This window comes from Ornithodoros turicata, chromosome 6, assembly GCF_037126465.1.
Source record: "Ornithodoros turicata isolate Travis chromosome 6, ASM3712646v1, whole genome shotgun sequence".
Lineage (NCBI taxonomy): Eukaryota > Metazoa > Arthropoda > Arachnida > Ixodida > Argasidae > Ornithodoros > Ornithodoros turicata.
Genome location: NC_088206.1, coordinates 8,503,894 through 8,530,398, shown reverse-complemented (window position 1 = coordinate 8,530,398; position 26,505 = coordinate 8,503,894).

Here is a 26,505-nt window from a genome sequence, read left to right as displayed (position 1 = left end):
TCCTCCTCTCCTCCTCCTCCTCCTCCTCCTCTTCATTGGCATCATCATTGCAGGAGTTTTCCACTAAAGTAACTGGTGCAAGTGATGTGGAGTTGCGGGCCTCACACTAGTGAAGCCAAAATCTCCATTTTATTTTTTTTTCTTAAAACCACGGTCCCTTGATATAGCTGCATGACCAGAAAGCTATCAAGGGACCGTGTCAAAACCGAACTAAACCATCGCCCTGGACCGTGCGGCACCCAGACCATTACGTCCCAATTCCATTGTAATCTTTTTTTTTTCATCTTTGTCTTTAATCTACCTCATCCTTCTTTCATCATCTGGTAGTTTTTCGTTTTTTCCTACTTCTTTTCTTTTTCTTTATTTCTTATTTCTTAATTTTCTTTATTTATTTAATTATTTCTTATTCCTTCCTATTTCTCTCTTTCTTTAATTCTTATGTTTTCTTTTTATTTATTTATTATTATTTCTTATTTCTGGAATAGCAAGCCGACGTCCCGTTTGGCTGACCTTTCCTCGTTTTTTTCCCTTTTCGTCTAATAAATATATCCCCCCCCCCATTGCCTAATTCCATTCCCATTCCATTCCCAGGACAGTGTCCGCCCTTCCATTTCAATTCCATTCCGGGCTCTGATAAATCTGGAATGATTCCGGATTCATTCCAACAATGCGGCAACTCCGCAACCCTCATTAGGAGTGGCAGCCGAATTTGCTTTATCTTTGCATTATATATCGGACAGAACTACACACTGCACGAACTGCACGTGGCATTCCGTTTGGCACACCCACGTGGACACGTGTAGCTGGACTATATGGGAAGCGCAACAAACGCTTAGCCTACCAATTAGTATTCTGATGAGGCATTCGCGTGCATTCTGTTTCCCTGCTGAAACGATTGCGCAACGCCTGTCAACTGCCACGACGGTGCTTTAGGAAAAGGTACCTGTAAGAGCTTTGCTCACAAACTGCGTTCTTTTTCTTGCTGCTTTCATTTTCAGGATGTTGCTCCTACCCGGCCTCTTCCCAACCTAATTGCAGGGAATATTGGACTACTGGAGAGCTTAGCTAAAGCGGCTCGGCCTTGAATTAAATGAAGTGAAAGTATATATATAGGCGGACACTCACGTGTGCTGGAACTTGGCAAGTGGGCACCAGGGAGAATTGTACGTATCTTGAGTATACGATATACCGAAGATACCTGTGCTTAAAATACGTTTTTTTTTGTACTTTACCTGGAGAGCGTTCATATACTCGGCGTTGCGTACCTTTTGTCAGCAATGTTGTATACTCAACATTTTACTCCCAATCTGGGTTATTTCCAGGATTTTCGTCCTGGAGGGGGGAGGTGGCGCTGGTATATTCCGTACAGGGGTGTTGCACCCATATTTGGAGGGGTGTCTTAGGGGGGTGTAGGGGGTGCAGGTCCCTGCTCCCAATGTTACATATTGCAGTTCTACGTGTGTGTGTGTGTGTTTTCTATTTAGTACGTAATTGTTGAAGTGAACGCCGTGACTCGGCAGATGTAATCTTCTAAAACATTAGGCATATATTACATATAGGTATAATATAATTTTGAAATAAATACCCTTTATGAGCGACGATGACATGATACTTTATTTACAGGTACGACAGGTACTCAAGTGATCCTAAAAGTATTTCACGTAGTTCTCTGGGTATTTGGCACCTTACCCAAATACGTACTTCAACTTCCGCGAGCATATATCCATGGTATCTTAGTTACGTGTTTCGTATATGGCACTTACTGTCCTACTTTAAATATCTTTTCGAAGTATGTATTTTTAAGTGTCCAGTAGCAGGCGATGCAAGGGGTTCTTGTATTGAACCACGGACTGGGACTTTGTAAGATATTGTCTCGACAGCGTTACCTGGATGATGTACCGTGGCAATTCACACCCAAGTGGTAATAAAATTAGTAGACCCAAAATGGATATTTTTGGTTACGGCTTCCTTTATTTCCTTCGCCACCGAACCATTAGCGACACATCCTTCGAAACCAGGGACTGTTACCAGAAACAAAAACAGAAAGGAGAAACGGTTTCTACCCGAATTCCATCAGAAACGAAAACAGAAACAAAAATATATTCGTCACCAATACCAGAAACCGAAACAGAAACAACAATATTTTCGTTGGCATTACCAGAAACCGAAACGGAAACGGTATTCAAGGGACAGTATAACCATAACGAAAACCTAGCTGTTATTTCTGAACGGGCAACCCACCAATTTCATTTTTAGTACATTTGGTATTCACAGCGTATTACAGCCAAGTAGGGCTAAGCTCATGACAAGTGTGAGCGTTGGTGACCGTGATGCAGGTGCAGACGTCTCAGAAGCCAACGAGCAGTTCACATCCGGCTATCAAGGCGCACTCCGAACCAGGCAGTCCAATCCAATCGGTGTCTATCAAGGCGCGCCCGTGTTGTCGTGTTAGATCCAGCGTTTAACAATGAATTGAATGCTCAAGGAAGACCACCATCTTTCTTCGTCTATTCGTGCACTAAGTATACGGCACTGGAAGCAATGTCGTGAATACCGCGTTGCCTACACCGTTAAAAAAAAAGAAAAGAAAAGGAAACGGAAACGGAACCCGAAACAGAAATAGCTGAGAAACGTAAACAGAAACGAAATATCTACTTTAGGAACGGAAACTGAAACCGATACCAAAATATGATCGCAAACGAAAACGGAAACTGAAACAATAAGCGGAAATCTTCGAGTACCAGAGATAGAAACTGAAACCGAAACATTATTATTTTCGGTAACAATCCCTGTTCGAAAATATCCCCTCCCTCGGTGCTTTTTTCCAATACCGAAATGTTTGCGTCTTGCAGTGCATGGCAACCGTATTTAAAACGCACTGCCCACGCTGACGTCGGCGACCCACACCACTCCTATAAATAAAAACTTACCGAGAACCCATTTATTCTGCGTGCGTGGAACGGGCACGGTCTCGTACGGCAGGTTGATATATGTCTCGAACTCGAACACACCGCCACCCACGCGGAGCAAATACTCTTGGGTCAGTGCTATGCCTGCGACGGCCATCAAGGATACTTCTTTTGCCCGTCGCGCTACAAGGTAAGAACACGGCGCAGGAGAAACCATTCCATCCCGTCAACGCTGTGTTGATAGCTTGATAGCACAGCGTGATTGGCAGGGACAAGAGTGGCGTAGCCCGCCAGGTGGGCGTCAGTATTTAAGCGAAGAGTGCGTTTATTTACTGCGTTGTACGGTGCGTTATTAGCTTATTTCAAGAATGAATCGCGCAGGACTTTCTGAGCAAACTTCTCCAAGTCGTCCTTCGTCCGTCTCGTTATTTGATTGGCTATTAAGTGAGTGCTTAATAAATATAGTGAAATGCATACAAAGGGTTTGTTAATAAAGTCTGTTCGTTCAGCAGCTACTTATCCTTCTGTCTTTTCTGTTGTTTGCATAAGACAGCGAAATTCACACGGTGGCGTTTATTTACTTAAAAAAAACCCTAGGGTACGGAGGACATTACATGGGGGTGGGAACACCAGCAACATTGACAAGGAAAATACAAGGAAATAAGGAAACAAAACAAACAACAACATCTTGAAATAACACGATAAGAACAATACAAGCAAGTATACAAAGCGACAACTCAACTACACAACAAAACTAACACTGGTATTGAAGATGAAGAAAGGGAGGAAGGGAGCTAGTTTATGAAGCAGACGACAGCGAGAGAACGAAGAAGAAATCCACGAATGGCAACCACTCTTCTGTAAAAGTTTGTCACTGTCACTGGACGCAGAGCCGTATATTAAAGGGGAGCCTGACCATTAATGGGTTATGAGTTTATGACTGACCTGAAGCTCCACCCACTTTTTCAGCTTTCTCACCAATGACGTCTTGAAATATGGGACGCTATCAATCATCCTATCCTCACTATTTGTTCCCCTATCCAACATGGGCAACGCCATTTTGGGTGGCAAGTGGATTGGATGCGATTGAAATGGACAACTCTCGCGGTCTGCAAGACTAGTAGATTTTTGGTGCCAATTTGATGAACGCCACCTAGGCTGCGCAAAGCACGTCGGGAATTGTCGTCTGCTTCCGTCGTTGTACCGCTGCCGGCAGAACCACCTGCTGGTACACATCTTGTCGTCGTTTCTAGTTTTTAACTAGTGTTTAACTTACATGGATAGTTGGAATAACAAAGGCAAGAATGTTTCTATCCATAAGCTTCAGTAAGTAAATTCAAAATTGTGCAGCACAGTGCCGTTTTTGTTATGATTTAGTTATGATCACCTTGTTCACTAGGCATAAAATATTATTTTCGGTTAAATATGGATATCGGAGCATCAGTTGAAACTGACTTTCGAAAAATTTATATGAGGATGTATATCGGCAGCGTAAAATCCGAATAGTCTCTGATAATTTTTGTCGCGAAATTCCCGCTTCACCGTGTCTGTTTTCGTCGCCATTTTGGGTGGCAGTAAGGTGTCATGGCGACCCCCGTGTCAAAAAGCAAACCAATCAGAGGCGCGGAACTGTGATTGACAGGTCGAGCCTTTTTTTGGGACTCCTCCCAATGGCCAGACTCCTTTTTAATATACGGCTCTGACTGGGCGCGGTCATGACGCCCCCACACTGCTGTAATGGCGACCGGGGTGACGCCAAGGCAAGATGGCTGCGGTTTAGGGGACTGCCGTTACGCAACTGCAGACGACAAGAACCAAGCTATTCAACTAACTGAGAGTCATCAATAGTCTGGCAGACAGAGAAAAAGTGTTAGCTTATACGACTGGCAGACACGAGGAGTTCACTTCCCACCTATGCTTCCCACCAGCTACTGAACCTTCAGATTCGCATCTGGTACAGGGCGGTGGGGGGCGCTGCGAGTGCTTTCGCCTGCGTTGTTGATATCTTTCCAGCGTCTGCTATTGTCTAAATAACAGTGTTGTGCGCGCTGCAGAAGCTAAAATAACGGAATACCGCTACCCGCTACTGCGCTCGAAAGTACAGCGATATAGGGAAGATGTCAGCTTGGGAGGGTATAGCCCAGTACAGCTAAGGAAGCCGGTTAATTTGAAATATCATTTCCTGTTTTGAGGGCCATCGAACTTTACGTCCCCCAACAATAACAAAATGATATACAACTATAGGGTAAGGGTAACAAAGTTGGGTAACAGGGTAGAGTACTGCTTTCCAGCTGGAGAGAGCAATACCCCACCCCATTACACGCGAAACATTAGATGTGATGATGAGAATGAAGCTAAATGAGCTATATACACGACGTTTTAGAAACAATTGAGTTGTGTTTCTCTCTCTCTCTCTTTTGTGCGCATTTCTTTTCTTTTTTTAGTTGCAGAATTGGTTGGATGCCGAATTCAATTTATTCATTATTTTTTATAGTTTACTTATTAACTTATCAATTGAGCTGTCCTCTGTTGGCTGTGCTACGTCGAACAAAAGGAAGACGTAGAAAAAAAAAAAAAAACACGTCCCCGGTCTCTTCTTTTTCTTGTTATGTGTTAAGAGGTGTTAGCCATAATCTAAGGCTTGCTACTTTTTGACCCCGATCTCTATTGGCCAAGTCCTTCCTTTGATGCATTCTCTACGAAGGAAAAAAAAAAGCAACAACAACATAGACCACGAGTACAAAGCGCTGCGCATGACACCCAAGACCGCCCCATGAGACGCCAGTAAAGAAAGAAGACCCGTTGCTTCCATTCCCCAAGCACCAAATTGCTCTGTAACTCTTCGCAGCTCAAACACGCGTCTTCCATGCCCATCACCAGCCGAACATTCCAGAAACGACCTTCTGGTCCGCAACAAAGTGCCCACTAAATTGCGGGGCAAACAGGCGCCACAAACGCGAAATTGGGTTGGAACTTGACACGTGATAAGGTCGACCGCGGTAATTTGGACGCCAACTGGCCGCACGAGGCGTTCCAGTCGCCACCTCGTCGTGTCAAGCATGCGTGATGGGTGCTTGTCACTCAAAGTGTTGGTAGCTTATCGTTGCGAAGGCCAGCCGGATGGAGTTCAAAGGCGAAAAGTGAGTCCGAGGACGAGTTCGCAATAAAGAAAGCTGGCATCTCCGTGCAGTTGGTCATGTATGGAGTTCACGGACAGCGTCCGCGTGTGGCAATACGAAACAAGCCACGTGAATCGGACATAGGAGTTTGTTTGGGTTGAGTGATTGGGTGAAGGTGAAAACGAAAAGACAGGAAACATGATTGATTTTAATTGGCCAATAGCATTTTGCAGTGAGAGCTGTTCCCTTGAGAGTGTTTCTTTTTCTAGGGTGAGCGAAGGAAGAAGGAACGCTGCTCTTATGTCCTGATTTGGCAATGGTTCTTCTTGTGATGGAGAAAGATAAGAAAACATTGAATGAGCATTTGTTATTGAAATTTTTGATTGCGTCTACCGCTCCTTTGTGTTCATAGCTCGACAACATTCACTCATGAGCAAGCTCACTCGTATTCAGTGGGGCAAATGGGTTGAGCATGTGTGAGCAAAGAGAGAGCCGTGAGCGGCATGTGAGTGAGCATGAGCGAGAGGGAGTCGCAAGTGCTGACCTCTGGTTGTGTCTTTTATCTTTTTTTTTTCTTTCTTGAAATGCAAGGTTATGGACGGTTACGCGATCTGCAACGATACAACTTAGGCTGCGTTCCAATACCTCGCGCCCGCGAAGCCGCCTGACTATGCAGCTGAGTATAGACCCCTTTGCTTGTCACTATTGGAACAGGCTTGCCTAGCCGAGGCGCCTGTGGCGCCATCTCGTTGCTCACGCAAGAAATGCGTACGGCGCAAGCGCAGCAGGACTCTAATGCGCTAAGTTTGTAGGACATCGTGCATAAACTGTCACCTTCACAACTAAACATGTGTTGCAACTCTCTACGCAGTTTTAAAAAAAACATACCACTATGTGCAACTTTACATTTAAAACCAGCAGAAACAGCGGGCACGCTGGTACCGTCAAGGCGCGTCTCCATCCCGGCTGTCAGATGGTCAGGCGTATAACTAGACTGCATCGATGCGCACTAGGCGGTAGCCGACTGAATAGCGGACTTGGCGAGATTTGGAACGAGACTTAACATGGCGGCACTTCCGGTTAGACCGCTAGGTAGTCGACTAACCGGGGTATTGGAACGCAGCCTCACTGATCGTTGTAACGCGAGTACAAGAACGATTAAAAACAATGACGGCACAATCATCCGTGAGTTAGCTACGACATTTCCATGCAGTATAGTACATCGGATTCTGTGATCTGTTTGGTAGCGCCCCAGCGTGTGGCCGAACAATAACAAGTAATTTTGCGAGACAGAACCATTTGATCAGTTCCGTGTCTCCAATAACAATTTAGTGATGTGAGCAAACTGTCTCAACCTGCCATTATCGAGCGAATGCTTTCAAGATATGAATGACATTTCTCTCCCTCTCTCTATAGCAATATCACAGAGAGTTATGGTACAAAAGAAAACATCCACCCCCCCCCCCCCTACACACACCACATACACCAACACTATATACAGGAAATGTCTTTTTGTTTTCGTTTCGCAAGCTCACTTCCTGATGACTATGAGCGCGGATTATCATGGAAATTAATGTTTTTCTTTTTTTCTTCTGTCGATGTGGTTTCGTATTGCAAAAACAGTTTTGGCCTTAGTTTGGGACCGATCAGAAGGGCTCTATGGTGCATATAAACGCATGTTTTGCACGTTGTGGCGCATTTCGCATGAAGGTGCACGAATAGTGCATACATTGCCATATTTTCAGGCGCAAGAGAATATGTCTTTCTGTACTCTTTTTTTTTTTTTTTTCATGAATGATTTTGTTGGTTTCGGTAGATATCTGAGTCGTCTTTCGCGAAAATTCTGGTCAGAATCGAAGACGTTCCACGCTCGGGTGAGGTGGGGGTGAGGTGTCTCTTGTTGTTGTTGTTCTTGTTTGTTGATCCCGGACCCTGGCCATACTCCATTCTCCACTACGTGCATGGCCGATGGGCCGTACTTCACATTCACCACTTTACCGTTAAGAAGACGGGCGGCATTCGCATTTCAATCGGCATGATTCAGTGCCAAACGCGAAGCCATGACGAAAGAAGCCTGAGCATGGTGCAACACGAAAAATGCGAACATACGTGTTTTAGCGTTTTTTCGTGTTGCCCATGCTCAGACTTCTTACGTCGTGGGTTTCGTCCGCCAGCTAGCCTGCGTTTACTCTATTTTATCAATCACGAACGCAAAGCCTTCAGCTCCATGACTTATACCTGTGGCGCAAGTATTATTTGTTGTGTGCTGCAGAACGAAGGCGGCTTTATTTTACCGTGTTATCCTTTCTTCCTTTCCTTTTTCTCTCTTATTTGTCTTACCCTTTTCTTTTCTCCCTTTTCGTTTCTTTTCTTGTTTTCCTTTTCCTTTCTTTTCTTCTTTGTCTTTTCATTTTCTTTTCTTCTTTTCCTTTTCATCTCTTTTCTTTTCCTCTTTTTCTCCCCCATATGGCATTTTTTTTTGAATAGCAAGCCGACCTCCGTCTGACTGACCTTTCCTTTCTTTTTTGCTTAATAAACATACCCCCCCCCCTCCGTGTGACCCCTAATAAATACTCACTTAAAAAAAAAAAAGAAGAACAGGCATTCGGTGCATTGCTTTCGTACCAGGAACAATGAAAAACATTGCATATATTGAGGAGTTTTGCTACATATTTCGAAGATTTTCAGTGCATAGTTGCATGGATATTTCGGGAGTTTAGTGCATATTTACCGTACGCTCTACAGTGACGACGAGCATTGAACAGACGTTATTTACTATTTTATACTATATATATCATATACTACTTTATTACACAGTTATGCATGAGAACAACGAAAAGACATGCCCGCTTCGAACGTGACTTTTTATTTTATTTTTTTCGATCGCGTGTCAGCGCCGCGAAGCAACTGTGGCTATGAGAGGCGTATACAGACGTGGACAGATGTAGAGAGGACAGCAGGAAGGAGTGGGAGACAGAGGAGTTACTATGCGTCCCGGGCCGACTTCAGGAGGAACTGTACCTACATTAGCCCGGAAAGTCATCGGAAAACCCAGGGAAAATCTCAAATAGGATTCGAACCCGTCACCTCCCAGTCCTCAGCACGGCCTTGGGTACCACCAACGAGAGGTACTGGTCGAACATAACTAAACCATCTTTCAAGCTATCGCAATACAACCCACGGCAAACCGCGATCGAACGCAGAACAAGGACGTGTCACATACAAAGCCGTCCGTAACAAAACCGAAACTAACGACTATGCGGTCTGTCGTCTGCGAACAACAACGGATTGGCGGCATGCCGTCCCTAATGCAGACAATTTCATTTAACAAGCAGACGGCATTGTTCACTATAGCAAAAGGGGTAGCGTGTAGACGTGCTTCGCGAATCGTTCGTGCTGTGTTGTGCGCAGTTTGAAACGCAGACGATGAACGTCGTCTGCAAACCACTCCCGGTGCAATATTGGGGATTACGCAAGTGTTTTCCCGCACGCTTGACTGCCGTTCCGTAAGCTTGAAGCTAGGCCATGAGTTGTCGCCTGCGATGAAGCTAAACGGAATGTAGGTCCCATTGACGCCTCGCAAAAGCGACGACTTTGGAATCCTTCCTCGTTGGAACATTCGCGTGGGGGCGGCGCAGTTGTGGAACGCGTTATTTCCGGGCTGTTAGCAAACGATGTGCGACGGGAAAAAGTGAAACGGAATGTGGTTCTGGCAAATTTAACATTTTATATTGCAGTGTTTTTCAGTTATTTTTTATGATGCAAGGCACAGCTTCTGTTATCGTATAGTGCTTTATATCTGTAAGATATGAGAAACTTCGTCGATCATATACTTCAGTTCAACAACAGTTTAAGTTCAACGACTTCTAGGAAAGCTTTTTGTCCTCACGTTTTTCCCTGGTGTTACTTGCTACAATAAGAACCAAAAGTAGTGGGAATTTACTATCAAAGCTAACCCTAACGGTCATTTAGCAAGATAGCAGACTACCCCGCAAAAGAGACATATTCTAGTTACATACACCGGAAACACTTTACATAACATTACCAAGCCCTACACAGTCCTGGCCTTCCTTAACGATCCTGAGGCCCAAAAGTCCATCATGGCCTGACATTACCCTTCAAAATGACGGCATTTCCGCATAACCACAGCCGAAAAACGTAACACTTCCTCCATTCAGGTAATGTTCCCCACACGCTCAAGTATCCAGCTTGCGAGGCGTAACGATTATCCGTATATTACATTACATAAACGAGGTCGTAATTGCTATTAAAGCTGCATTTTATCTCCTTGATAATGCAGCTCAGGTATTGCTCTACTTCTGGGCACCGCACGTAAGTGTCTTAATACCTGGATACCTGGCACGCTTCGCGTACAATGAATGACTTATGGGATCTTCTTTTTTTTTTCTCGTCTGAATGGTAAGCCTGACTTGTTTATTAAATGCAGGGACTTTTTTTTTTGTCCCACTTTCCTCGAATGGTAATTTTACGCGATCTTGTGCGGACCATATAGTGACATGTGGTCAAGTGTTCATGAAGCCATGTATTCGCGAACGTAAACGTTACGGCGGCATCATATCAGGTTGTCACATCATCACGACCAACAACTTCTAAACATATAAAAGGCTCTGAAACTTTGACATTGGTGGCTATTTCCGAGATGTACGCCCTTGTAATGCACGGCGAAGTAATGCGTATATGTTACGTAAATATGCGTGGTGCTGTATACACCTAACCCCAGTTTGAGTGCACTGCAGCCGCAAGTGATGAGATCACAGAAAGTGAGGTCACCCAACCGGCCGCGTAGTTGTTTACCCAGGCACGTGACATCACTGACATCTAACATCGTGACACGGTCTTCTAGGGGGGGGGGGGATTTATTGGTAGAAAGAAAGAAGAAAAAGGAAAGAAACGGGGGAAAGGTCAGTCAGGGCAGCACGATGGCTTGCTATTCGAAAAAAAGGAAAGAAAAAAGAAAAGCTCTTCCAAGGAATCCACCTGTGAATAAGCGGTAGCTTGAGTGGAGGCGAAGTGCGCTTCTGACGTCACAAAAAAAAAAAAAAAAAAAATCAGTCTTCGGGTCCTACCAGTACTACTTTTTCATCTAGTACGTGTTTCCTGCAAAACAGAGTTCGCGGGTGGATGTCAACGCACACAATCGTCTTGTTCACATGATGTTACACTTGACTGGATGGCAGCAGATCCGGTTCCTTCAAGATTCCCGTTCTACGTGGCTAGCATTAAGTAAGGGTTCTTTGTTTTCAGATTTATCCGAAAAAAATCCGTAAAATATACATCGTCAAAATTTCAAGCAATTCGGATTTATCCGAAAAATTCCTCTTTTAGGGGTTCCGGTAGTCGAGAACTCAACGAGAAAAGCCATTTCCTGATCTGTGGTTGACGCAGTTCGTCTCCTGTTCTGTGGAGATTGCCTTGCATCCAAGGTTACCAGCCCTGGCTCCCTTTGCCCAATGCAACGATCTTTCGCTTCACCGTGTGATACGGGTGGCACAAGTCTACTTGGAAAAAGTTCAGTGCCTAACGTTTTCCTCTCCCTTTTTCAGTGAATCATGCATCCTTTCCTCATCAAAGTGGAGAACGGACCACATATGACACACAATTTGTCTTCTTGAAACCGTGTATTCATAGCAGCGACATCTCACGGAAGATTTTAGTGGAAGAAAAAGGAAAAGTCCGGAGCCGAAGTTCCGCCCTGTGTTATGTTGAGCATTTACGCGGTCCCGGAATATCTGGGGTGCACTTAGCAGACGACACTTAGCAGACGACACCTAGCAGACGACACTGTCAGCGTCTTTTCCTGTCGTCTGCTAGGCGACATCTTGTGGCTGTGTCGCAGGATATTCCCCGCGGTTATAGCAGCGTACGTGAATACACGACGTTGAGCGCTCGCGTACACGTCACAGCAGAAAGCTATGACGCTTTTCGCATCTTCCGCTGGAGCATTCTGGGGAATGTCGCTCGTACGCATACACGGAAAGGGTAGATAACGCAGATAGTAACATGGGACGTCATTATCTGCAAGGTCTACCGTTCTCAGCCGTCGCTTTTTCTCCGAATTTTCAGCGATAACGCAGTTGAAAAAAATAAAATAAAAAAATAAACGACACAAAACTCTGAATTCTCAGAGAATAATGAGCACCGAAAAACGCCCTTCCTAATGTGACAAAGAAATTCCGAAAACCCGGAACCCTAGCTGTATAAGGTGCGAAATGAATAAATTTCAAGTCGATTGATTGATTGATTATAAAAAGCAAAAAAAGTGGAGAAAACTGGCTCCATATACATGGAGACCAGCTACTCCATGGCGCGTACCCACTTAGAGACACTACGGATGTACGTATACACTTGACATAACACAAAAGAAAAATATAGCGAAAAATGATGAAGGGGAATGAGTAGAAAAGAGAAAAAAGACAGGAGGAAACAAACAAACAAACAAACAAACAAACAAAGACACAGAGGGAACGGGAAAGCAACCTCCCATCAAAAACAGTCATAAACCACCGCCAAAATTGAAACTTCAAAATTTCAAGACATCTCGGTATGAAAACGGGCTTTCGCTGAGACAAACGTTGGAACGGTTCCCAATTGAACATCGGAGATAATTATGCTGAAAAACAGTTGCACGTAATTTCACTCGCATGCAATGTACTGTTGATACAATGTTATTGGAATTCCCATCGATTTCACTAGTAACCTTGAAGTTTATGCAGCCCCATAGCGAGTTAGTAAAATACTTTTCCATAATCACTGCACGATCCAAACTTCACTGATGCGTTAGCATTCCTTCCTTGCCCCGCTTTTAAAACATTGGACACATTCTGGCCTGGAAACCGAGTTAGAACACGTCACAGCTACGTCACGACCTACGCGTCGGAATGCCGGGGAAGAGGATGCCACAGCGAGGCCGCGAAGAGACATTCCGCTTTTTACGTAATGCTATAGATGAAGAGCGATACGGCCGCTTATCCAAGCCAAAATGTCGTTCGACCTTCCCTCTAGCCATAAGCGCCTTGGATGGCACTTTTTATTTCCCTTCGTGCTAACTTCTTTTTTTTTTTGTCATGCTGAAGATGTGCAGTTCATGTCGAAGAGTGTGAGCATGGCTCTCTCTACTACGTACTATGTATTTGAATTTTAATGAGGGAATCCACTGGCCCGTGATCTAGGCCAGAATTACTAATCGGTACAGTAATTTCTATGGCATCCCCTGATTCGCAGTACAAATAATGGAGAAGTGTTACAACATCTGTTGCTGTTCCGCCTCTTGCGCAATTCCTACTTTGAGCTTTATGCACTGTTTCTCGGTAATCTTCCTCGCGCGTACCAAGGAGCTAAGGTGTTTCGTTTAATCCTCCGTGAACGCGAACTGTTTCGCGGTAGCCATTGGGCGTTGTGCAAAACACGTTGAAACGCGCAAACTTTGTGGGGCCGTCACGTGTCCATATCACGTGGTCATAGTGTGTCACGTGGTGGTTGGGCCTACAAAGCCATTTCGGCAAAAGAATCCACGATATTTCGTATTCCAGCCTTTTCCAATATCTTTTTTCATACCTTTTCTGTCGAGATTGCCTTGCATCCTAGGTTACCAGGCAAGGCTCTCTTTACCCAATGCAAAGATCTTTCACTTCACCGTGTCATACGGGTGACACACCATCCTTTTGTCTCTCGACATTGTAGCCGCTTAACAGATTACCCTATGAGTGGAATGATGATATTTTGAGGCCATTTCGAAAGTGTCCCCAAGTTTACTTGGAAATAGTTCAGTGCCTAAGGTTTTCCTCTCCCTTTTTCCGTGAATCATGCATCCGGCATCCCTTCCTCATCAGTGGAGAACGGAACACATATGACACACAAATTGTCTTGAAACCGTGTATTCATAGCAGGGACATCCTCACGGAAGATTCTGGTGGAAGATTAAAAACAAAACGAAACTGAAGACGGAGCCGAGGTCCGCCCCGTGTTATGTTGAGCATTCGCGCGGTAACGGAATATCTGGGGATGCGCATTGCGCGCTTAGCAGACGACACTTAGCAGACGGCACTTAGCAGACGGCACTTAGCAGACGGCACTGTCAGCATGGCGATGAAACTCCCCTTTCGTCATCTCGTAATAAAGTTGCTGTTGTTCTTGTTGTTTTCCGTAGAACTTCGAAACAGTGTGTCGAACCAAGCTGCAACCGACACCGCAAAACAAATGTTTCTTGCCAATCCGGAGCGGAACAAAAGTGCTAGGCAGATTTCTCTCTCAGTCTCTTTCTCCTTTTCGCCCATGAATTACAAAAGAAAAAGAGAAGCAGGTAAAACGGATGACTCGTGGTTACACATCCTGCATACGAGGAGCGTTGCGTAATTCCCTCTTTACCAAATTTGAGAGAGGCTCTTCTTGGGGTTTCTCTTTTTCCTCTTTCAATTTAATGCTCGACCCAGATATCGATGGCACACACTTCAACATTCGGATGGGCTCATAGAGGTCACGTGACACGACCCACGTAGGTGAGCTTACCTGGCACGTATTGACACACACCAACGGGAGCCTTCACAAACCTCGCCTGGAAGAAAAAAAAATCGCTTCACGAGGACGCGACATAAGCCGCGTTTACGAGGGATTTGGATTTTGACTAATTTGGACTTCCTGCTTCAGAGGCTGTCGTCTTTAATGAAGCGCGAAAAAAATGGACCAGCAATGTAGAGGTGGGCGAGAAATGGGGTGTTTTCAGCGTCAAACAGTTTTTTTTTTAATCCTGCAGGCTCAACCGAAAAGTGTAATAACAGTGTTGAAAGTGGATCTGGCAAGACACCCAAAAGCAACAGCGGAATAAAACGGAATACACCCGCCGGAAATGGCGCTTTCTGTAAAATGCACTTTGAAATGGCACTTTTTGTAGAATACACCACTTGGAAGGGTGTTTAAAAAACACCATTCCTGTAAATGATGTCAAACTTACACCACAATGGCGTACACCATAGCACGAGACACATACACCCGAAAGGTGTGTCAAAAATTACTGTGCACCATTACGATGGTGGACCACGATCGACTATATACCCTTACAAGATTATTGAATTGTTGGTTCACAAAACAATTTCCTGAACTGCCGGCTAAAGCTTTTGTGACCATTTTGATTTGACTGTGTTCATGACTACACAGATCCTGCTCACGCTCTTTTCTTTCACCAGTTTTTCAACAATTATAACCCGGTCTTATAGCGCCACCTCGTGCAAACAAGGCCTGCTCGATACTCAACGTGACGCATCATTGATTGTCAACATTGCCAGGCACGTTGTAATGGTAACGTGACCTCTGTCACACGTCGCCCTAGGTTTTCTCCTTTTGAAATCATCTGTGGCACATAAAATTCAGAACATATCTAGGACGCATACTTTAAAACATCTTCGAATTCGTAGATGACACTACAGAACCTTATGTGACCGCATATGGAGGTCAGGTATAATCTAGAGGGCGCTACCATCCGGCTAAACCACTTCATCCAAGCAAGGAAAGATTTTCAGCAGCACATGCTGTCTTACATGAACATTTTCCAGCTCCTCATTACATAACGCTTCCCGCATCGTTATGTGACAGCTTGATCGATACCCGCATATTGAAGGCAGGCGCTTAAAAAACATTCTAATTCTAAAGCCTAATACGACTCTCACGAAACTGAAAAAAAGAAGCTAAAACACCGACTACGAGAGGTCATCTTGTGCATCCCACCCTTTCTAATCCCCCTTCCCCCCCTTGCCATAAGGGAACAAGTTTTTCCGATTTCTCATTAAGCACACAGCGGCAGTATAATCGAACGCGCATTCGCTCCAGCGCAATTTTATTTATTACACCCCCGAGAGAAACGTTCGAAACTTATACGCCATAATTTATTGCCTCAATGTAGCTGTTGAGAGTACTGCGACGCGGTATATAAGCTTTCCATAGGCCTGTTCCGTCGAACGGTTCAGTGTGAACGCCACTATGACCTTGAATTATGATACTGATGTGCTCATACTATATGCTCTCACGTGGATAGTGCGAAGACCCATCAATGGAGTGTTTTAAAATGTGAAATACAAATTATTAATGCGTCAGCATTAGATCCCCCATGTCGAAAAAAAAAAAAAAAAACTGGCCGTCGACGGGTCTCTGTCTGAGGCCTTGACATTGGATTTTGGATTGGATTGGATTGGACCGGATTGAACTCCCGAACCGTACCTCTAGGTTTAAGGTGGCAGATACGCTACGATGTTAGCTAACGCTGACGCATATCTACCGCATAAATTTCGTTGATTCGGACTTCGATCCTTATTGCGAAGGGAGTTAACGCACAATGCTTTTTTTTTAATGCGTTCTCACGGATATCCCAACGTTTCTCCACACATTACGAACCACACCTACACAAATCTGCAACATTTTGTGCGTCATATAATTCGGCTCATTTAATCCGTTCGTCTATAATATGACGGTTGTACAGGGTGGGTGCAGATAAAGTAGCCCCACATTTATGCACGTATGGCATTCCCTGCTTACCGCATGAACTTCCGGTGGCGCGGGGTGACGCATTTATCCGATAAAAATAAAGAAAGGAAGAAAAAGAAACGTAGTAACCAAACAGCACGCAACAAAAAAACGTTATCTATGCAAACGTTGCTCTCCGTGCATCCCGATTTTCCTATGCAGAATGGCTGTCACGGCACAGTTGCGTCTAGCTACCGCTAGGCGTACGAGATCTCCTTTTGTTTCTGCGTGAGTGGCGCCCTCAGCGGTAGGGCGATGCAACTGCGCTACACTGCCATGTCCCATTGGAAATACATGGAGCGAAGTTCGAATTGCTAACGATTTATTGCGCAGAGTTTGGTCACCACGATTTTTTTTCTCGATTTGCACCGCATAAATGCACTGTCGTGCGCCGCCGGTAATTCGTACGGTACGCAGGGAACGCGCTATGTGCGGAAGTGCGGGGTTACTTTATCTGCACCCACCCTGTATATATTATCCCATTTCGGCGCCATTCGAACTATTTTTAGCGTATGCCGTTCCCTTTGTCTTACCACTGCTCACGTTACTTCAAAAGGAGGGTCATCGGCCAAAACCCGTGTTCCAGCCATGTATCGAAGCTACACAGCTTTAAGTCTGCTTCGTGCTACGCGATCAGAAGATTTGGATAGTACCACAAGCACCGAGAACCAGCTTCTGAAAACAGATCACGTGACAAGTATAGTCACCGAATTCAAGTTGTGCTTGATAAAAATAGGAGAACAACAACAACAACAACAACAATAACTGATGGAGAAGTGATGATGACATGGGGTGTTTCCCCATGGTAGCCACAGGACCCTCCCTCACTTCAAAGAGGTTAATAGGAGAGGATGAATTGATGGTAAGCGCGAAACGAAGACGGGTCGGAGTTCTGTTTAGAGCTCTTCGAGGAGGTCCGTAGCTTGCACGAAAGTAAAAAAGGGAGCGAGGAGTATTGCGGTCTGTGAATGCCGTTCTTAAAGGCAACGAACAGCTGTCTGCACATGGCATATAGATGAGCTAGGTAGCTATAGCTAATTCGCCAGAATAATATCCAACGACATAGTGCGCATTTTCGCACATGGCTTTCTTAACTGGCAAACCAAGAAGTTTTTAAAATGCATATGTACACGTGCGTGTGTGCACTTTTTAAAAGCTGAGCATGGATATGACGGCATACTGCAATGACCAACGAGGAACACCTGAGTGTGCACGCTCCAACTGCCAATAAGGAATGTGCTTTCATTTGTAGAATGTTTTTTTTTTTAGACAAATTGGTTATTTATACAGTTCCAAGGTACGCAAAAACATCCGGAGCAGCTCGGAATCATACTATTTCTGCATATTTAGACGTTTCGTGCCGCACATTTGCGGTCTGTCCAATCTGCGTAGGTCCGTCTGTAACATGTGTGGAGACAGGAAGAGAGAAGTGAGTAGAAGGAAGACGTTACGACCAAACGAGTGCGGGCGCACGATCAGAAGGTGTATGCATTTGAAAGATGAAAGTCACTGAAAAGGTTAGCCAGCTGTAGGGATCGAACCCACATCTTCTGGATTACCGGTCCAGGGCTCTAAGCTAAGCTAAGCTAACACGCCTCTCCAGCGACTTTCGGGGTGCGTCATCTGAAGGGACGACAAACCAGCCACTCACTCTCACTCACCCTCCTTTCACTCTTACATTTTTGCTCACTCATACACACATTCATACGACGGAAATCGACGCAAGCGGCACCTGTTGAACAAGAGATAAACTGATGTTCTGAGGCTGGAACAACATAGAAGGGACAGATCTGTCCCTTCTATGTTGTTCCAGCCTCAGAACACCAGTTTATCTCATATCCCCAAAGATGTAATATTCATTGATTTATTCGATGAAATCATTAGCTTCACTTTATTTTGCATGCAGTGAGTAACATCTTCCGCTTGTGAAAGTCTAAAAGCAGTGACTGCGCTCATGGAGAACCTTATGTGGAAGACACGTGACACTTCACTGACGGAGCCGAAGTTCTGTCCCGTTTTATGTTGAACATTCACACTGTGCGGAAATATGAAAAGTGGCGTACCGGGAACTTAGCAGACGACACTTAGCAGATGGCACCGTCTGCGTGTTTTCCTGTCGTCTGTTACGGAATAGCTTGTGGCTGTGTCGCAGGATATTGCCCACGGTTAGCAGTCTCAGCAGCACCTAGATACAGAGAAGTCAGAATTCGCCTGCCATTGCGTGTCGCCGTTCCGCGAATACAAGAACTCGCAACTTATCGTAGCGAACTTGGAACTTGTAGACAAAACTGCAACACGTTTTCCACCAGAAAATCAGTCTTGAGAAAAATATGGGAGCGTTTTGCGCTTTATTTTAACGATTTCCCGTTCAGTACGGGGGGGGGGGGGGGCGTTAAATCACTGCTCGCAGACGACGGCGGTTTGTCTCCATGGCTACGACCGCTGACAGCCCGTTCGCGATTGGCTACAGCCGTTGAAAACGCGATCCTGATTGGCTGACGTTGTTGCATCACGTCAACAGGTGAGCAGGCTTTCTCTATGTAGGAGATGTTGGCAGTGTACATGAAGACACGACGAGCGCTCGCGCTGACGTGACAGCAGAAAGCTATGACGTTTTTCGCATCTTCAGCTGTAGCATTCTGGGTAATGTCGCTCCTGCGAATACGCGGGTAGGGTAAAAATATATAAGTGCGTTCGTGTCTTCTCCACGTTTTCTGCTTCAATTTTCCCGTTTTCTTTCCTTTTCCGTTTTCTGCGTGCATAAACAAGCTTACACCTACCCGAGTGTCCCAGCGCGTTTTCTTCTTCGCTGCGAACATCTCCTATAATAGCCGCAGGCACCTTAAAACAAGGAAGCCGTCCTGCATTGGACAAACAACGCACGGCAACAACGTGTACATGTCATCCCGCTATTTATAGCTTCTGACCATAAAAAATAGAATGAAAGGACGAACAAATTCGTGATGTGCATCGAGGAAGTTTCCGACAGGTAAACAAGGTAACGGCTTTAGATGAATCCTGCCGTCCGACACCCGACATGGCAGGCGAAACGGTGCAGTTAATGACTTAGCAAACAAAACGAATAAATGAAATAGTCCGTTTTCTGAGCAGGTTAAAATATTTACATCGGAAGACTGTGAGGCCACGCCCGCATCTGCGAGTGACCGCCTAGGGTGTCTCTCTCCGTTGTCTGCGCGACCCATGTCTCCATTGTACTCCTCAGCTCTTGTCGACACAGAGTTTTTGTGTTGACTTATGTATATATTGTTGCTCCCCAACGTCCTTATGACATTACATGGGGAGTCATCATGCATACAGTAAAACATATGAGCAGAGTTAACGTGGCATAACAGTACAACAGACAAACACGGTAAACCGAACGCTTGATTCCTACTTTCAGGTTGCTGATATAATCTGATCGAACACGATTTGACAGCTTCCTTGATCGTATTGTTTTCGTAGAGCGCTTCGCAACAAAATCTTTTAGCAAAGAAAAAAAAAGAAAAAGAATAATTAGAGAGGGAAACACATTATTGTATCTTGTGTGACAGTTACAGCTTGTACGAAATAACAAAGTTCGGTGTGGCATAGTAGAAATTGCAAGACTAACAGGAAATGTCGGTATAGAAAAGGCAAAAAGGGGGAAAAATAACAATTAAAGTGAAAGTACAAAAAAAAAAAGGGGGAAAAGAAAAGGCGTCAATGCCATTCCCACATTCATTTACCTTAAAGACTTTCTTCTCATCATCAGCATCATCACTGTTGAGAGGACGCCTTTCGAGTGACACAAAAACTAAATAGGACGCTTGCGTCCACTGGAGGTGGTGGTGGTGGGACTGCTTTGCGTAGTCGGTCACGCTCGCAGGCTGGCAATGTCACGACTATATCGCAGGGGAGATCGTACGTCCTAGGCCGACTTCACAGGGAACAGTACCCCACATTTGTCTCAAAGCGTCTGAGGAAAGCCAAGGGAAAACACGCAAACAGCACAGCCGACGCCCAGACTCGAAGCCATCATCGTAGCCACTGACTACGTATGCATCGGGAGCTACTGTCTTTTGTTTTGTTTTTTCACATGATTTGCATCACATCAGTAAACCGCCCGTACTGAGCCAACAGCTGTTTATGACTAATAAAAAGAAGAAACGACGCAGAGCCATAAAGGATCAATTCATAAACCCGCTCTTTCCGCCTCCTTACGGAAGCAAATTTGCCTAACCTTTATTGTACAATGTTGTGCACTCAACCTTTGCCCTTTTGTAGGACGCTTAAAAGGCCAACGAGAGATCACGAGGTCGCCAGCGTCCGCAGCAGGGGGCGCTAATGAGCAACGCGATATTTTAATCGCTAGATAAATGCAGCCCGATGCCTGCTCCCATGCACGTGGGTGCTGTATGGGTTACTCGTTCTCCCAGACGACGGCCAATGAAACTGCTTCGGTATATATGCTCCATTGTTAGATATAACGCGATAATTGGTCTTAATTGTTGGATAAGGATAATGATGACTGTGCATTCTGTATTGTTCTTGCATTCGCAATCTACAGGCTCGAGATTGTCAGAGAGATTACGCCAATTAATGCACTCGATTGTATAGTCTGTACTGACAAGCCTAGAATTGTGTCATGTATGCAACATTACAACTGCAGCGCATGAGATATTGAGTACAGATTCGAATGAGCATATATGTTCATCAAAAGCAATTTTTCTTCACTCACAGCAGCTCAAGAATATAAGATTGAAACTAAATTTCGGAACTGCGCACGCGCAAACATTCCATTTCTCTTAATTTTTCAATTTTTCTTAAAAAATTTTTTTAAAGAAAAATTGAAAGAAGGTAAAAATAAAAGCCCACCATAGGCGGTGGCGTCGTCTTCACCGAGCAGTTTGCCCACCTGGTACGACGACGTACTTCCCAGGGGTCATATGCCTTGGGCCTACTTCACGAGGAACTCTGCCGACACGCTTCTTAAAACGCCTGAGTAGAGCACAGGAAAAACGCAACAGCCCTTGACAGAATTCGAACCCATTTCAAGGACCGAGTGGAAACTGGATGTTTTCGAAAAAAAAAAGAAAAGAAAAAAGAACACGTAACCAGCAGGCAGTGTTGTACCCGCTACCCGAAAAAGGTAGCGCAATACCGATACGCGCTACCTGAGCAAAAAGTAACGAAATCCCCATATCGTTACACGTACCTAAAAGTAGCGGAATACCGCTACCGTTACCCGTAAAAAGTAACGCGATACTTCATGCGCTACTTTTTAGGAAAGAAACAAACAGTATCGTTGATGACGTACTTCAAACGTCTTAAAATAATAAAATAAAACAATATCTCAAAATAATAAATCGACGTCCAATTGAGGTTACATGTAGGTTGCCTGAAGGCTAAAATTTTGAAAACCATTTTTTACAGATTTACTAAAGCCTACTCGGTATCCTGCATATCCTTTTCTCTTCCTCTAAAGCAAATAAAGCACAAAGCAAGTCTACCGATAAAAGGCTCAGCAGCTTTGTCACAAAAAGAACTCGGATTGCCCGGAACGAGAAGTTAGTAAACATACCATGGTGTGCTTTTTCAAATTGGACGTTGACTTCCTTGACGCACAGATAAAGCTTTCCCACCGAGGCGCATAGTAGACATCTGAACACCACGCTACTGTTTTGTACTGTAGCAGGCCATGGTCCCTCCATTGCAGCGGACAAGAAATGGCAACTGTCAAGCACCTGAGCGCACGTGGTGCAATGTCATGTGGAATGTCATGACTCATAGCTAGCGAGGACGGCTCCAGAATGGATTGACGTCAGTTTGCAGATAAGTCCGACAATGCACCAAATCTTCAAGAAGGTTCATCCCAAATAGGGAACACGTGGAGGACATACCCTGTTTGTAAGATAACGGCCTCTGTGCCCTCCTTTCGGCTATTTGCACGGTCTTTCCAGAATGAGTTGTGATATCGGGCAGCTTGATCGAAGGCAGGCAGAGTTGAGGTTTGATGATAGGTCGAAGTCGAGTTGTCGCGAACCCCAGCTCGGAAAGTAGCGGTAGCGCTCAAAGATTACGCTACCGCAATTTTGTAGCGGAAGTAGTACTTCTTTCGTTACCAGTTTAAAAAAGTAGCGCGATCTCTACTCCGCTACCGAAAAAAGTAACGGATACGGTAGCGCCGTTACTAGTAGCGGCGCTACGTACAACACTGCGGCAGCAGGTCGTTTAATCTCTCGAGCGGAGAGAGGATTAAGTAGGCTATATGTACACGTGTAGGATGCGTCTTGTAAACTAGGAAAAGAGAAAACTGTTCGCAGTTTTTATCTCGACAATACATGCATTTCTACCCGTAAGAACGAACAGATACGTTGTCCACCATGCATGTACTGCCATACTATTTGGCCAGGTACACTCTAAGAAAAAAAGGAGTACTTTTACTCCTTTTGGGGAGTAATTGCATTGCCACAAAAAATAGTCCCTTTCGGGAGTAAATGCACGGGAGTAAATGAATGTCACAGAATGAAGACCGCATTTCACGCGGTGTTGTAAGAGTCCCAGGTACGTAATTGGTGCGCATGCATGAAAATACTTTGAAGCAAACCGTCAACCGTGATATATCGAGTGATATAAAACCTTGCGCCATACTAGGGCACAATTTGCAAAGAAAGATGCGCTAACTGTTTCTTACTCTGTGTGGCTGGAAAATTGCTACGTTGTCTGAGTTATACAGCCTTATGTCGTTCAAATTGACCAAGGGCACATATTTACGTAGACTGTCGCATTCAGGAGACCATTCGCAAAGTTTAGTGACAATTTGCAGTCCTGGGGAGTAAATGTCGGGACTAAATGTTGGGTTAGGGGACTAAAATGGGGAGTAATTGCAGACTGGGGGAGTAGAAGCTGCAATTACTCCTCGTTTTACTCCTTTTTTTCTTAGAGTGTAGGCCTGAAGCTCTGCCGCCACAATATATGACAAACACACACGGAACTCTCCTCGTCCCAACTTTGACGTTCGTATAATGGCGCCTATTTCAGCTTCAACCTTCCCAATTCCTTCCGCATTCGCGTAAGAGCTTCCACCGTATACACACACATGCCCCGTCAAAGGTCAAAAAGGAAAAGTGTTCTATATGTTGCAGGAAGGAGCCGAAAGAAGAAAGCAGCCGCTTGTGTAAAGTATTGTGTAGCCAAGTATCGTGAACAAGCGCTTCACTGTAATGATGTAACCTCAGTGGACGTCACAATGTGTTATAAATAGGACACGAATTATGGCGAGCCGTTACGAAACCATATACAGCGACGTGTAACAACTTCCGCGGTGGTGTCGAGGGTTATAATACCCCTATAGTGCCAGTGGTGAAGAAGCTTGGTCAATCGTGAAATGGTTATGTCCCGCAGAAAGACAAAAGAAGAGTAATGGCTTGATGGTACAGGTTGGGACAAAAGTTTACGGAACACGCGAGCAGTGTACTTTTTCTTCGGTGCGACACCCTAGCGGCCAGCGGAAGCGGGCGACTTCACTGATTCGGAGGGTGGAAGCGTGCGCTGTTACCTACACACAGTGGTAACTCCGGTGTCGCTTGGGGGCTTGGGTGTGTCTGGGAAGTGGAAGCTACCGCTGTGTGTCGCTAACAGCGCACCCTTCCGCCCCTCCGAAACAGTGAACTCATCCACTTCCGGTGGCCGCTAGGGTGTCGCACCAAAGAAAAAGTACGCCGCTCGCGTGTTCCGTAAACTTTTGTCCCAACCTGTACTTGGCTGTACTTGGTGGCATAAACACTTGGAGGCGGTTCTGACATGCACGTATGAGGGGCACGGACATCGTCTTATCACGGGTAGTGGTTGTCCATGAAGTCTGGCAGTGGGTTAGTAGGGTCCGTAAGGGGTATGCTGAGATGCTATCATTGTGGCTTTCGTTGCGCAGTTTGACATTAGCGAGTGTGTATTCACACGAGCGACATCCTCACGGAAGATTCTAGTGGAAGAAAAAGTTCCGTCCCATGTTATGTTGAGCATTCACACGGTGCGGAATATCGGGAATGGCTTACTGCGCACCCAGGAGACGACATCGTTAGCGTCTTTCCTGTCGTCTGCTACAGAATATCGTGTGGCTGTGTCGCAGGATATTACCCTCGGTTAGCAGTGTACGTGAACACTGGGCGTTGAGCGCTCACACTAAAAAAAGCTATGACGTTTTTTCGCGTCTTCCGCTTCTGTGGGGAATGTCGCTAGTGTGAATGCACGGGTAGTAGAGCGCTATCGGTAGCCCGGTATATGCTACCGCGTCTACCGCACCCTATCAGTAGTACATAAGATTCCGAGCCACGCTCTCCTGGCATTGGTTCCGGTATAGGCACGGTAAGTTAACTGTGACGTTGCCAGCTGTCTACTAACACTCGCTATATAGACTCACTTCAGTGCGTGACGTCATAGAGCGATGCGGCGGCGCTGCTCTCCTGTTTGGTGGGCGAACATCGCGCGATCATCGAGTCACTGTGTGTTTTCGGTCGCTATTAAAGGCACGCCGCAAAGTGGTGTACACTCTTAAAAAAAGGGTGTACTTTAACTCCTTTTTTTGCCACATATATAACACCCCTTTGGGGAGTACAATTACGCTCAAAAGGGTGTCTCCGCACTCCCTCAAGGGAGTAGCATACCACCTTTCTCCCTACTGGAGAGTAACATTACTCCCGGCAGGGAGAAGGTGTTATGCTACTCCCTTGAGGGAGTGAGGAGACTCCCTTTTGAGCGTAATTGTGCTCTCCAAAAGGGTGTTATATATGTGGCAAGGAAAGGAGTTGAAGTACACCCTTTTTTTAAAGAGTGTAGCTACTGCATGCGCTGCGCGGTACCGAAAGGCCAAATACTCCGTACACACCCATGAGGTTTCTTACTCCCTTTTACTCCCTTTTGCACACCAGCGACGTCTGCTCCATGCGCACGCGCATATGCGCCCTGCCACGAGCAATTTCTGGAAGTGTATGGTCGCTTTGCCATGGGTTGCTAAGCGTTACAGAGTCTCGTGAGCGTGCCATGGGTAGTGATGCAACATTTCCGGAAATTTTGAATCGCTCGAAGAAAAAAAACGTCAGTCTTTCGGGTTTTTTTTTTTCGAAAAATTGGACAAAATGGAAACAAGCGCGGTTACTGCTGAGTCGAAGCATTGCCGGCCAAGCCACAGCATACAATGAGCTAGAAACTTTAGTAGTGTTCACTCTGTAGGCATAAATGCAGAGCAGAGCATCCCATGAGACTGCTGTCTACTCAGCGATTGGTAATTAGAACAACCCGTCTACTCCGACCAGAACTCTGACATTATGTGAACGCGATGGCGATCGCTTGGAGCAGCCAGACGGAGCTCTACGTTGGTGGTTGTTGGCGGATTAGAGGCACTTAAGGCACTGTTGGCGGGTTGGAACGCATCGAAGACACGAAAATTTACATTTTTGAATTTTGTCGCTTGGAAATTTTGGGCAATTTTTCCGGAGACCGGGAAAAAAACCGAAAAAAACTTTTTCCCCCAAAAATTTTCGGGTTTCTTCCGGGGCTTCGCATCTCTAGTCATGAGTCCACGTTGTGGACACCGGGACCCATAGCGATTCATGAAATTTGTTGAAATGTAAAGAGGCTTCTTTTTTCTGAAGCCTAGGCTTCGGAGATCTTGTGTCTTCATTCATCAGGTTGCAAGATGATCCCAGTGAAAGATTGCGAGTGTTCTTCAGAGTACCCCGCTCATCGTTACTTACGTAGAGTTGCTGTTCTTCAGAGTGGCTATCTTACTGTTATATTTGCGCGCATGTGAATTTGAATACCGAAGACGACGTGAAAATAGAGGGTACAAAGAAATCATAAAGATACTTGCCGTTCTTTGCTTTTCAACGTGTACATAAACTAAATGCGTATCACGCACTGCAGGAATGAGAGAGAGAGAAAAAAAGGAGGAAATAAATCTTTAAGTTAAA